Below are 12,859 nucleotides of genomic sequence, written 5' to 3' on the forward strand. Positions count from 1 at the left end.
TAGAATGGTTAGTGCACAATTAGATGGCAAACATTTTGATTTTGCTGACATTGCACTGGAAATAACAATCCTAGTTCATGAGGCTAGGAAGGATTTGGTAAATGAAATTAGCTTTTCCACAGGCCCTCCTAAGTCATCATCAAGAGGGTGGGTGCTGAGAATTGAACCTGGGTCCTCTGGGAAAGCAGCCATCTTTCAAGACACCTATTTTGGATTTTTTGAGACAGGATCTTTTTATATACCTATGGCCATCCAGGCACTCAATATCCAGGGTAGACTGGCCTCAAATGCAGAGATCGACCTTCCTCTCCCAAGTGCTTGGATTATAAGTGTGAAGCACTACACCAAAGTGACATTTTTTAAAATGACCTATCTTTGAATCAGACACTGAAAGAATATAAGATTTAAACAGAAAGCATCTTTTCTTTCAATACTAATACTTCTAGAAATTTTTCAATGAATTAATTTCAATGGGTAAATCATATACTATGTTCTCAATATTTTGATTAAATTCTTAGCTTTGTAAGTTTCCTCCTTTAAAAAAATTTAACTGTGGCTGAGTAGTAGTGGCACATGCCTTTAGTCCTCAAACTTGAGACAGAGGCAGGCAGATCTATGCGAGTTCAAGGTCACCATGACATACAAAAAGAATTCCAGGAGAGTCAGAGCTATATAACTGTCTCAAAAACAAACACACATAAATTAATGCATGTAAATAGCAGTGCTATGGTGTGGATGTGCCAGTTAGAGGACAACTTACAGGTTTCTTTTCTCTACTTCATCTGTTTGAGCACTAGAGAATGAACTGAGGTAGTCAAGTTTGGCAGTAAGTGGCCTAAGGTGGTGAGTGAACTCACTCGCCCTTATTTCAATTTCAAAACTATTTATGTACTAGTGTGTGGATGTGCATAAAACCTAAGTGTAGTAATCAGAGAAAATCTTGTATGAGTAATGTGGGTTTCCCAGAGAATGAACTCAGGTCATCAGGTTTAGCAGCAACCACGTTTACCCACTGATAAAATTCTCTGGCATTCATTTGTGAATCTGAGAAAAATGTAAAGATCAAGTATTTAGTCCTCAGAATAATGTCACATAATCCAAAAATAATAGAGGATACCATAAATATTATGTTAATTTGCAAATAGGTTTTATTCTTCAAATTATCCTGTGTTCCCATATTGCTGGAATAAAACTAGTTGAAAAGCTTTACCACATTGACTATATCCACACAGGGTTTCTCTCCAAAATGACTTCTTTCATGTATTTGAAGATGACTTTTAAGTGAAAAGGGTTTACCACATTGATTATATCCACAGGGTTTCTCTCCAGTTTATTGTTTTATGCCTGTGAAGATCACTTTTACATACAAATGCTTTACCACATTGATTACATGGATCAAATTGCTCTCCACTATCACTTCTTTCATGTATTTGAAGATGACTTTCACATGCAAAGGTTTTATGACAATGACTACATTCATAAGGTTTCTCTCCAGTATGACTTCTTTCTTGAGTGAAAAGACACTTCTGTGCAAATGCTTTACCACATTGATTACATCCATAGGGTTTCTCTAGTATGTCTTCTTTCATGCCTGTGAAGATGACTTTTATATGCAAATGCTTTACCACACTGATTACATCCATAGGGTTTCTCTCCACTATGACTTCTTTCATGCCTGTGAAGATCACTTTTACATGCAAAGGCTTTACCACATTGATTACATCCGTAGGGTTTCTCTCCAGTATGACTTCTTTTATGCCTGTGAAGATGACTTTTACGTGAAAAGGCTTTACCACATTGGTTACATTCATTGGGTTTCTCTCCAGTATGACTTCTTTCATGATTGTGAAGATCACTTATACATGGGAAGGCTTTACCACATTGATTACATCCATAGGGTTTTTCTCCAGTATGACTTCTTTCATGCCTATGAAGAACACTTTTATATGCAAAGGCTTTACCACACTGCTTACATCCATAGGGTCTTTCTCCAGTATGACTTCTTTCATGTATATAAAGATGACTTTTACGTGAAAAGGTTTTACCACATTGATTACATTCATAGGGCTTCTCTCCGGTATGACTTTTTTCAAGCCCATGATGATGACTTTTATATACAAAGGCTTTACCACTATGATTACATCCAGAGCATTTCTCTCCAGTATGACTTCTGTCATGTATTTGAAGATGATTTTTATGTGCAAAGGCTTTACCACATTGATTACATTCATTGGGTTTCTCTCCAGTATGACTTCTTCCATGCTTGTGAAGAGTACTCTTCTCTGCAAAGGCTTTCCCACATTGATTACAATCATCATGTTTTAGAAGATAATTGGGATGTGAAATGGCTGTATCACATTGATGATAACTATACTTTTTCTCTCTAATGTTAGTTCTATGTACTTGATGAAGACTGTGACATGGAAAGGCTTTATCACTTTGGTTATATTCATAGGGTTTTACTACCAAATGAGGTTTTTTGTGTACTTTTAAAGAGGAATCAGATATAAGTTTTTTATCATGTTGCTTACATTCATAAATATCTTCTTCATCATTGGTTGTTTTGTATCTTTGAAAATATCTGTGATGTTTAAAGTCTTTAGTACAAGGTCCACATTTATTACTTCCTTTTTGTATATGATTTGTTTTACTTTTTTGAAGACAACTGGAAGAACTCAGAGTTTTACTACATTGATTGCATACATAACATTTTCCTGTAGTGTAAATAAGACTACATATGCAAAGTGATCCAGTACAGACACATGAATTTCCATATTCCTTGTACTCATAAGGTGTTTCTCCAATGTGAGTATGTTGAGGTATTGCCACTGAAGTTGGAAAACCAATTAATTGTAAACTTGTATCACAGTCATCATGTCTTCTCATAGTGGGGACTACCACATATCTTCTAAATGTTCTGGGAGAGACAGAACTACAATGCTTCTTTCCATATCCCTTATGTTCACATGGCTTGTAATCAGGGTGACAGATGATATACCTATTAAGGAAGAATAACAAATGAAAGGTTTTCACATTGTATTCACAGTCTAAATTTTTGTGCCTCATAGAGATGTGGTATAGGGATTCAGCTTTCTTTACCATGACAACCTCCTTGTCTCATAAACTGTGCCTCTTGCTAAACTATGGTAAGTCACTCACTACAAATACTTGAGGAACACTAGCTTTAATATGGAAGATTTGCACATAAAAGATCTTTGACATACACTAATCACCTTATCAATGTGTATACCTTTTAAGATAATTGAATGTTATGAAACTAAGTGGATGGACAGTTCTACAACATGCCTGTCATATGGCCAATAATTAAAATTGTGACATCTATTATGGTGTCATTTCCTTCTCTTGTTTCTTAAAGGAATGCTTTGCAAACAATGCTCAGCTACCTGACATTGGATTACATGCATTGTGAGAATTTAATAATCACCACAAAGCTGTGCTTACTTACACTGCTGCTTTTCCTTAAAACTTCAGGGTTCATTAACATTTCTTCAGAGGTATAAATGTATTAGCTTACACGTGAAAATTACCTTCCATGTCTTCTAGAACTTTGACAATGTTCTTCAATATTGTAGTCTTCCCATTTGTAGCCTAAAATACAGAACAAGAACATGTATGATATATTAATAGAAATTAGGCTCAATTGAAATTACTATCTTTGGTGAACCTTAGAACAATGGTTGATTCATTCACCAGATTCTTACTCCTTCACATTGAAAATCACAGAAGACTAAAAATCTCAAAGAAAAGCTTGTCCCCTTAAGTTAAAAAGTGATAGAAAGCTCAAATTCTTACCTATAGAAGTGAGGTTCCAGTAGGTGTCCAGCATCACATCTTTGTAGAGACTCTTCTGAGAAGGATCCAGCAAAGCCCATTCTTCATGAGTAAAGTTTACATGCACATCTTCATAGGTCACTGCATCCTAAAATATCCCATATAAGTACATAATAGAAATGGTGAGAGTGATTGCATTATAAAAGTACACTTCATTGGGAATATATATACAAAATTTTGTGATATGGGTCATAGAATTTCAAATGCAGTAACCAATTCATTTTAGAAGGAAACAGAAAAGGAGGATGATACATTCCATTTCTGTGCCCACTGAATAGAATACGGCATTGCAGGAGAAATGCCTAGTAATTAATATATACAGAAAGACATGTAAACAGAATAACACTATTTAGTATACATCAGCAATATTTTATCAAAATTTTTAACTTCAAAAAAGGAGACAATATGGATGCGGTGGTGCACTCCTTTAATCCCATGGTGCACTCCTTTAATCCTAAACCTCAGGAGGCAAAGATTGTGATTTCCAAGACAGCCTCGTCTATGTAGAGATTTCTAGAACAGCCAAAGTTACATAGTGAGACATTGTCTCAAACCAAAAAAACAGAAAGCACTCAGGGGGCTCACTTGAAATTCCTCCGTGGAGTTAAACATTCACCCCAATCCTGTAACTGTCTATCATAAACAGGCGCGTGACCTCTTTTAAACTGTTAGGCTAATAATTCCTAGAAAGGAAAGTATTTTTAAGAAGTCACTGACTTACAGATCAAAGAATTCTCAAAAACGTTAGTAAAGTAAATGGTGATTCTATGACAGTAAAACAAACAACAACAACAAAAGGGATGAAGTTTATAAAGCTGGAGCAACAGATAAGATCACCTGCTGCTTTTGAAGAGGTCCTAGATCAGTTGCTAGCACTCACTGGAGGGACCCAACTTTTCCTAGTTTGAGGGCAAGAGAATCCAATGCTCTCTTCTGACTTCAGTAAATACCAGGAAGACAAGTGGTACACATCTCTCTCTCTCTCTCTCTCTCTCTCTCTCTCTCTATATATATATATATATATATATATATATATATATATATATATAGGCACAAGATTCACACATTTCAAAAAAATCTTAAAAAATTAAAACAAACACAAAGGTGGGGACAATGTTACACACCTACAAATCAGTGACTTGGGAGATCATTATTAATTTCATGAATGCTTGCATTCTTGGTCTGAAAAATGACACCCTCTGCCAAAGTTCAAAAGTCATAGTATGGGTAAAGCTCAGCACAAGAGCAAATGCTTGACATGTACTAAAACCTAATTCAATCAGCTAAAAATATAGACATAAAAATATCAGGCAAATGTAATACATTAGCAAGAAAATGCAATTGCTTCTATTTTGCCTTACATTATTTAGGAATGGAGTTTCTAATGCTGGTGACGGCATGGCTACATGAGAAGGAATGGTGCTACTCAGTTTCAGCCACACAAAGAAGAGTGGTGGGGATATAAACACTCAAAAGCCCTTACCCATAGATGACATTCCTCCAGAAAGGCTCCTCTTCCTAAGAGTTTCATAAACCACCAATGAAGGCCACACATCAAACACAAAAGCTCAAATACATTATACTACCTAGGAGACTTTTCATTTAACCCACATTTTGACATAGGTCATGACAGGGTCACAGTCAAACAATGCTGTAAAATGCATTTAGTCTAATTTCAAAGATCTCATATTTTGTCACAGTCCCAACACTATTTGAATGTCCAAAGTTTCTTCAGACACACAAGGCAATCCCTTGACTGTGGGATCTTATAAAATCAAAACACAAATTATATCTGCCCAACACACAATGGCAAAGAATACACATTTCCCTTTCAAAGAATTAAGGAAATATTGGAACAAGTCAAGACTGAAACCTTGCAGTTGCAAACACCAAATACTGCAGCTCTATGTCAGATACCTGAGGCTTCTTTCTCTCTGCACCTTCTCATACATCTCTCTCTCTCTCTCTCTCTCTCTCTCTCTCTCTCTCTCTCTCTCTCTCTCTCTCTCTCTCTCTCTTTGGCTACTTTTCATGGCCGGTGTCTCAAAGCTCAGGTATCTGAACATATTTGTTGTGAGATATTTGATCACACTGTGACACCCTGAGGCTGGTAATGAAGTTAACCTTGAATCAGGGGGCAGAGTCAAGGATTAGTTGACTGAAATTAGCACAAAAATTTTGAAGTACCCAGGATACAATATGATAGAGAGGCATCTCACCAGCACTATTTGGTCAAATTTCAACCCACAGATGGCCTCACTCTTATACTTAAACACATCTCTATTTTTTTGGTTGGCTTCCTGAGACAGGGTTTCTCTTTGTAGCTCTAGCTGGCCTGGAACTCACTATCTGGACCAGGGTGGTCTTGAACTTCCTCTATCTGCTTCCAAAATACTAGGATCACAGAAGTGAGCCCTCATGCTCAGCTAATTAAATGTACTGATTAAATCAAAGTATAATACAGAGATATATGGCAACTTCTTTAAGGGCAAAAATGAAATGAAAGTGACAGATTAGTTTTAAAGTCTTTTAACTCTTGCCAATGGAAAGTCTAACCATGTAACAGGTGTCACCACTTGGTTTCCTAGTGGCCTAAGACAACTCACTCTGTACTTTATTTCTCAATGACACACTGTAGAATTTGCATAGCATATGCCTTGCTGAGATCTTGGTCCTATAATGAGGAAATAATTGTTTTGTATTTTTGCAGCAAGGTCTCATTAAATGTTCTTGTCTGGCCTCAAGCTAGTGGAGATCCTTCTACTTCAGCATTTCAAGTGCTGGGATTACAGGTGTGAGTCATCATGACTGGTTGAATGAAATTCTGTATAAAACTGACTCAGTGGCAGACTATTTGCCTTTCATGTGTGAAGTGCATGGGTTTGATCTCCAGCACAGAAAGAAAAAACAAAATAACTAATGTGGCCTCATTGCTTATCCAATGGACCCATAAGCATATAAAATGTTTGAGATGCTCCTCAAATGAAAAATTAATCAAAAGAGATGGGGAAGGACACTAGATATTCATCAAAGGAAAATCTGCTGTGAGGACATTTCAATTTCTAATATCTATTCCCCAACCACAAGGGTACCTACATTTGCAAAAGAAACACTACTATAGCTTAAATCTAATATTGACCCTCACACAGTGGTAGTAGGAGACTTCCATACCCCACTCTCACCCATGTACAGGTCATCTAAACAAAGACTAAATAGAAAAACACTGGAGCTAACGGATATTATGAACCACATGGACCTAAAGTGATACTTACAGAACATTTCACTGAAACACAAAAGAATACACCTTCATCTCAGCAGTATAACAGGGTCCCATACCTTAATAGGTCCCCTTACCTTAGCACAACTGACTCTATGATGGAAGTGTCATTCAAGCTGTAAAACTTAGCACATATACAGCACCGTCTTCCAAAACAAAAAAAGCCCTAATCCATCAATGCCCTCAATTATGGAAAAGTCTCTAAATGCACTAACCTTGCTTTTTACCTTCTGCACTTCCACTTCTGGCTAACTGTTCTTGTTAACTAGAATATGTCAACATAGTTCTTGTGCTTTAAGGATCATTCTGAAAGAAGCATGGAGCTACACTGGGATCCTGAGAACTCAGTGTAGTGTCAGGCCAGCTACTAAAGACATTCTATTGGCTTAAACCCATGTCCTAGTCATCTTCTATGGTGAATACCCACAACATTTCTGGAGATCCAATTGAGTTCCCTCAGTACACTAGGAGTCTCAGAGTCCCTTGGAAGGAGGAGGAGTGCAATGGTCAGGGGAATCCTTGTAGGAGGGAAACCTGAGATATTCCAAGTCCCAAGGTGTGTTTGTTAGGATTTTACTGCTCTGAAGAAGCACCATGAGTATAGCAACTCTTATAAGGGAAAACATTTAATTGGAGCTGGCTTACAGTTCAAAGGTTTAGTCCATTAACATCATGGCAGGAAGCATGATGGCATGCACGCCGACATGGTGCTGGAGAAGGAGCTGAAGTTCTAGATCTTGATCCACAGCAGCAGTAGGCTGCTGTGGATGTTCTGTATGGCAAATGTGTTGCTCTGATTGGTCAATAAATAAATCACTGATTGGCCAGAGGCCAGGAGGAGAATAAAGCTGGAAAGAGGAAGGCTGAGTCAGAGAGACACTGCCAGCCACCATGATGAGAAACAGCATGTGAAGATGCCAGTAAGCCACGAGCCATGTGGCAAGGTATAGATTTATAGAAATGGATTAATTTGAGCTGTAAAAACAGTTAGTAAGAAGCCTGCCACGGACATACAGTTTGTAATCAATATAAGTCTCTGTGTTTACTTGGTCGGGTCTGAGCGGCTGTGGGACTGGCAGGTGAGAGAGATTTGTCCTGACTGTGGGCCAGGCAGGAAAACTCTAGCTACAGTAGGCGACTGAGACATACAGATATCAAAGCCCACCTCCATAGTGACACACTTCCTCCAACAAGGTCACATCTACTTCAACATGCCTACACTTCCTAATAGTGCCACTCCCTTTGGGCCAAGCATTCAAACATATGAATTGATAGGGTTATTCCTATTCAAATCACCACATTCAATTTTCTCACTCCAACAGGCAAAAAAGCATTTAGTCAAATTTCAGAAGTCCCCATAGTATATAACAGTCTCAAAGTTGTTTAAAAGTCCACATTTCAAAGAATCTCTCCTGAAATTTATGAAATCTCTTAACTGTAATCTCCTATAAAATCAAAATAAAAAATTAGATCGCATACTTCTAGCATACAATGAAATAGAATAAACTTTACCCTTCCAAAACAACTTCTTTCAGCTTTGTTGACTGCAACACACTTCTTTCTCTTGGGCTGGTTCCACTCCACATTAGCAGTTTTCTTTGGTAGATATCCAATGACCATGGTATCGCCAACATTTTGGGATTTTCAATGAAATCCAGGCTTCACCTTCACAGCTTCACACAAGAACCTCTTTAGTCCTCCATTCAGAGACACTCCTGACACATGCCTGGCCTCCACAGCTTTCCATAGAAATGAAGGGAGATTCCATAATTCCTTTCTTCTATCCTTGACTCTAAATCCAGAACCACATGGCCAAAGCTACCAAGTTCTGCTGCTTTCTGGGGCTGGAACATGGCCTGCTAATTCAATTATATCTTCACCAACTTTCTGTTTTAGATGGATTCCTTCACTGCCTAAACTTGGCTGTCCTGGAACTTGCTCTGTAGACCAGATTGGCCTCAAACTCAGAGATCTGGCAGCTTCTTCTGCATTCCCAGTGCTAGAATTAAAGACCTGCACCACCAGACTTGGCTCTAAGCTTTTCTTTGATTTCTTTTCACAAGTTGGAAACTTAGTTGGGTCACACTCCCTTTAATCCACTTCTTATTTATCTCTTTGAAAACAGAACTAACTCTATTCTCCTTCCTGGTGCTTTTCCCCTCAAATTGTACATTTCATATTTTTACTTTCTCAGCTTGCTCTTTTTCATTATAAATCACCATAACAATGAAGACTAATAAACACATAACAGAGCGAATACTAGGCTGTTTTGAGATTTCCTCTGCCAAAGGAATTAATTCAAAACTCTTCACTTTCACTTCAGGAAGACTCTTCAGAGAAGGGCAAAAAGCAGCCAAATTCTTCACCAAAATATCACAAAAACAGTCTCTAGACAACATACCAATATTTCTTTCCTCTGAAACCTTTTGATCCATGGTTCAAATCACCCTCAGCACAAATTTCTTCCTTGATCCTACTAGTATGGCCCATTAAGTAGCACTTAAAGCCATCCACTGCTTTCCTAACTCAAAGTCCCAAAGTAAAAATTCTTCCAAACAAAAATATGGTCAGGCCTATCACAACAATAACCTCCATCCTGGTACCAAGTCTCTTAGTTGGAGTTTTATTGCTGTGAAGAGCTATCATGATCATGGCAACTCTTATAAAGGAAAACATATAGTTAGGGCTGGCTCACAGTTCAGAGGTTTAGTCCATTATCATCATGGGGAGAAGCATGGCAGCATGCAGTAAGACATGCTGCTAGAGAAGGAGCTGAGAGTTCTACATCTTGATCCTCAGGAAGCAGAAAGAGACTGAGACACACTAGGCCTATCCTGACCACGTGGAACCTTAAAGCCTGTCTCCACAGGACACACTTCCTCCAACAAGGCCACAAGTTCTAATAGTGCCACTTCCCATAACCAAACATTCAAACACATGAGTCTATGGGGCCATTCTTATTCAAAGCACATCAAATTTCCCTTTGACCAATCACTGCCTAATGCTTCAGAGGGGTCTGACACTACCACCCCAAAAGGAAACAAATTAGAAAGTTGCCTGTTCTATCACCTCTGGAGGTTAGGCCTGGATGAGTCACTTTCTGTTTAGACACATAGAAGTCGGACATGGCTGTTGATTTGTCCAGGAACCTTGTGACACATCACTGGATCCCTCTGTCTGTTCAGGTATATAAATATGTGATGAACATCCAGGTTGTTTTTACTGTATGTCTTTCTGTATGTATATGTGTGTCTCCATATGCTATATATTTCTATCTATATATTTCTATCAGTTTTGTTTCCTTGTATTGACCAGCGGCTTTCTCTGGTGTGAAACTCTCCTCCACCTGGTTGAAGACCTATTCTCCCTCCTGCTGAGGACCTGAATCCTTTTGGCTCTGTGAGGTCACCCAGAGAAACCAAACCAAAGAAACAAAAAAAATCTAAGAGCAGAAGCACGTGCTTGTTATGCTGTTTCACTTTTGGTCATATTCAGGGTTAGTACCTATGTGGAAGTATGGAGGGGCTGGGCCTCTCATCCAGGATTCTAACCCCCTGTCATATAAGCAGAATGAACACAGGGTGGGGGTAAATAGTTCCCCCAGGTGAACCTTCCCTCCACTTTGTGCCTGCTCTTAGGAGACCCAGAAAAGGGGAAAAGGTCTCCTGGGCTGAGCACAAAGGAAAAGAGAAAGTTCTACTATTGCTTTCTCTTTCATAGTTTATGTCTCTTTTTTAACCAGTGATCCATAAAAACCACCATTCTTTGAAAAAAAGTAAAAACACTACCCATGGGCTGGTCAAGGAAACTGCTGCCTGGACAGAACAGATTTGCCATTGTGTCCAACACTAACCAAGAAGACTTTAAGCAATTTCAGTAAGTACTTTTTGGAAAGATTAAAGACAGCTGCTAAAAAGATTTCCTTTTTTAATCCAGTCGGCCCCAGATACTAGAAAAAAATGTTATAAAAGTTAAATAAAAAATGTAAAGGTATAAGGAGATCCTAGTTGCTCGAGGTAGTTCAAAAGGTGTTTGATAACAACAGAACAACTTATCAGGACAAGACCTTTAGCATAAACTGAAAGGCACCTTCACCTTCTCTGATAATGAGACACAGCTAGACTTACAGATACACAGCAAAATTTTGGTATCATACTGTAAGAAAAACATCTCCTAATTCAAAGCTCTGCTTCCAATTAAAATATAAACAATATCCAATGACCCTGGAAACACAGGGAATACTGAAGTCCATGTTGCCTCATTGAGGAGACAAGTATCCTGGTGCCCAGCCAGTTACCCTGGAATATGCATCTCCTGCCTATGAAGAAACATGGGAACTCTGATTCTCATGAGTCTGGTTCTTCCGGTGAAACAGGTGTACATTGTCGTGGACCTGAAAAAAAAAATACATTCTTCAGGGTACCACTGACAGAGGTGAGTCACCTCATCATTGTTTTTAAATGGACAGAGCCAGTGGGAGGCTACAGTGGGCAACATAGCTGGCCAAGGTATCCCCAGGAGCTAAAGACATCACATGTGGAGTTCTTGATGTTCCTTCAGATGTTTCCTGGGAAAACAAATTATAAAAAGGCCACCAAAGGACTGCTTTAAGAGTTACAGTCCTCGGACTACAGAATGTTGGCTAAGAAAGCCCAACCTTGTAGAAGTCTACCTATCCCGGCTACCAGATGAAGGAAGGTAAGAGTACACTATCACAGAATAAGATTGCTGCCATCCTTCAGATTCCAACTCCAAAGACTAAGAGACAAGTTCAACAGTTCCTAGGTACAGCCTCTGGACAACAGAGCTTGTGGAAATGGTAAACCCTCTATACACCAGCACAAAAGGAGACCTCAGAGTTCTGGCCAGTTAAAACGAATAAACAGGACAAAAAAAAAAAAAAACTTTAACAAAACTCTCATTAGAGTCTACCAAAGAATAGATAGGCCTTCTTCCTTTGCTTTTCTTCTGCCAGCTCTACCCCATACAGAGGGATTTACCCACCACACATACATGAGATACTTGAAAAGCATCTCCAACTGCTTCCCAGGCTCAGAAACCAAGAGCCTAATCATTATTTTCTCAAGTCACTACAGAAACTCCAGTTCTTCATAAAGGCTATTCCTTGGACTATCCTAAAGACCTAGATGACCTCTGAGTCCACCACCAGTATCCCCTTGTTCCAGTCCAATATTGTCTGGGTCAAGCAAGCAGCCAAAGGGACACTGGAACTAACCTAGAAAGAACCCTAGGAGGTGATTCTCTCCACTCCTATGGCAGTGAAGAGAGCTGATACTATACCATGAATCCACCACACCCAGATCAAGAAAGCAAAAGCCACAGATGCTGCCAAATGGACTGTCTCTAATTATGGACCCATTAAAGTTAGGTTCCATTGGGTCCCAAAGCATTCCCACTCTCTGTCCTTCTACCTTCTCCTGAATCTTCTATCAGTATGAATACAGGCTCATGATCCAACCCCCACTGCCCTTAGGCCTGGACCTGGGAACTAAAGAAGACAGATACAGAAGAGGTTATTAGCTAGTATGACTACAGACCAGCAACCCATATTCATTTTGACCTCTGTCCACTGATGCCCACTTTAAATGTCTGGTTGTATTAGAGAAAGGAAAGATGTGGGGGTTTATCCTTTGAGGTAGAAACACAGTTTACAACTCTATGCATATCTCATGGCTGAGCTCCCTTGCTGTGGGATGTTCTGTATGGCAA

The 12,859-nt window shown here is 38.9% G+C and overlaps 1 pseudogene; it reads right to left on the reverse strand.

Annotated features, from left to right (window-relative positions):
- Positions 1-1,214: 1,214 nt before the first annotated feature.
- LOC131900813 (zinc finger protein 431-like) overlaps positions 1,215-12,859 on the reverse strand; it is a 37,369-nt pseudogene continuing 25,724 nt past the window's right edge.

The sequence above is a fragment of the Peromyscus eremicus genome, unplaced genomic scaffold, assembly GCF_949786415.1.
Source record: "Peromyscus eremicus unplaced genomic scaffold, PerEre_H2_v1 PerEre#2#chr22_unloc_1, whole genome shotgun sequence".
Lineage (NCBI taxonomy): Eukaryota > Metazoa > Chordata > Mammalia > Rodentia > Cricetidae > Peromyscus > Peromyscus eremicus.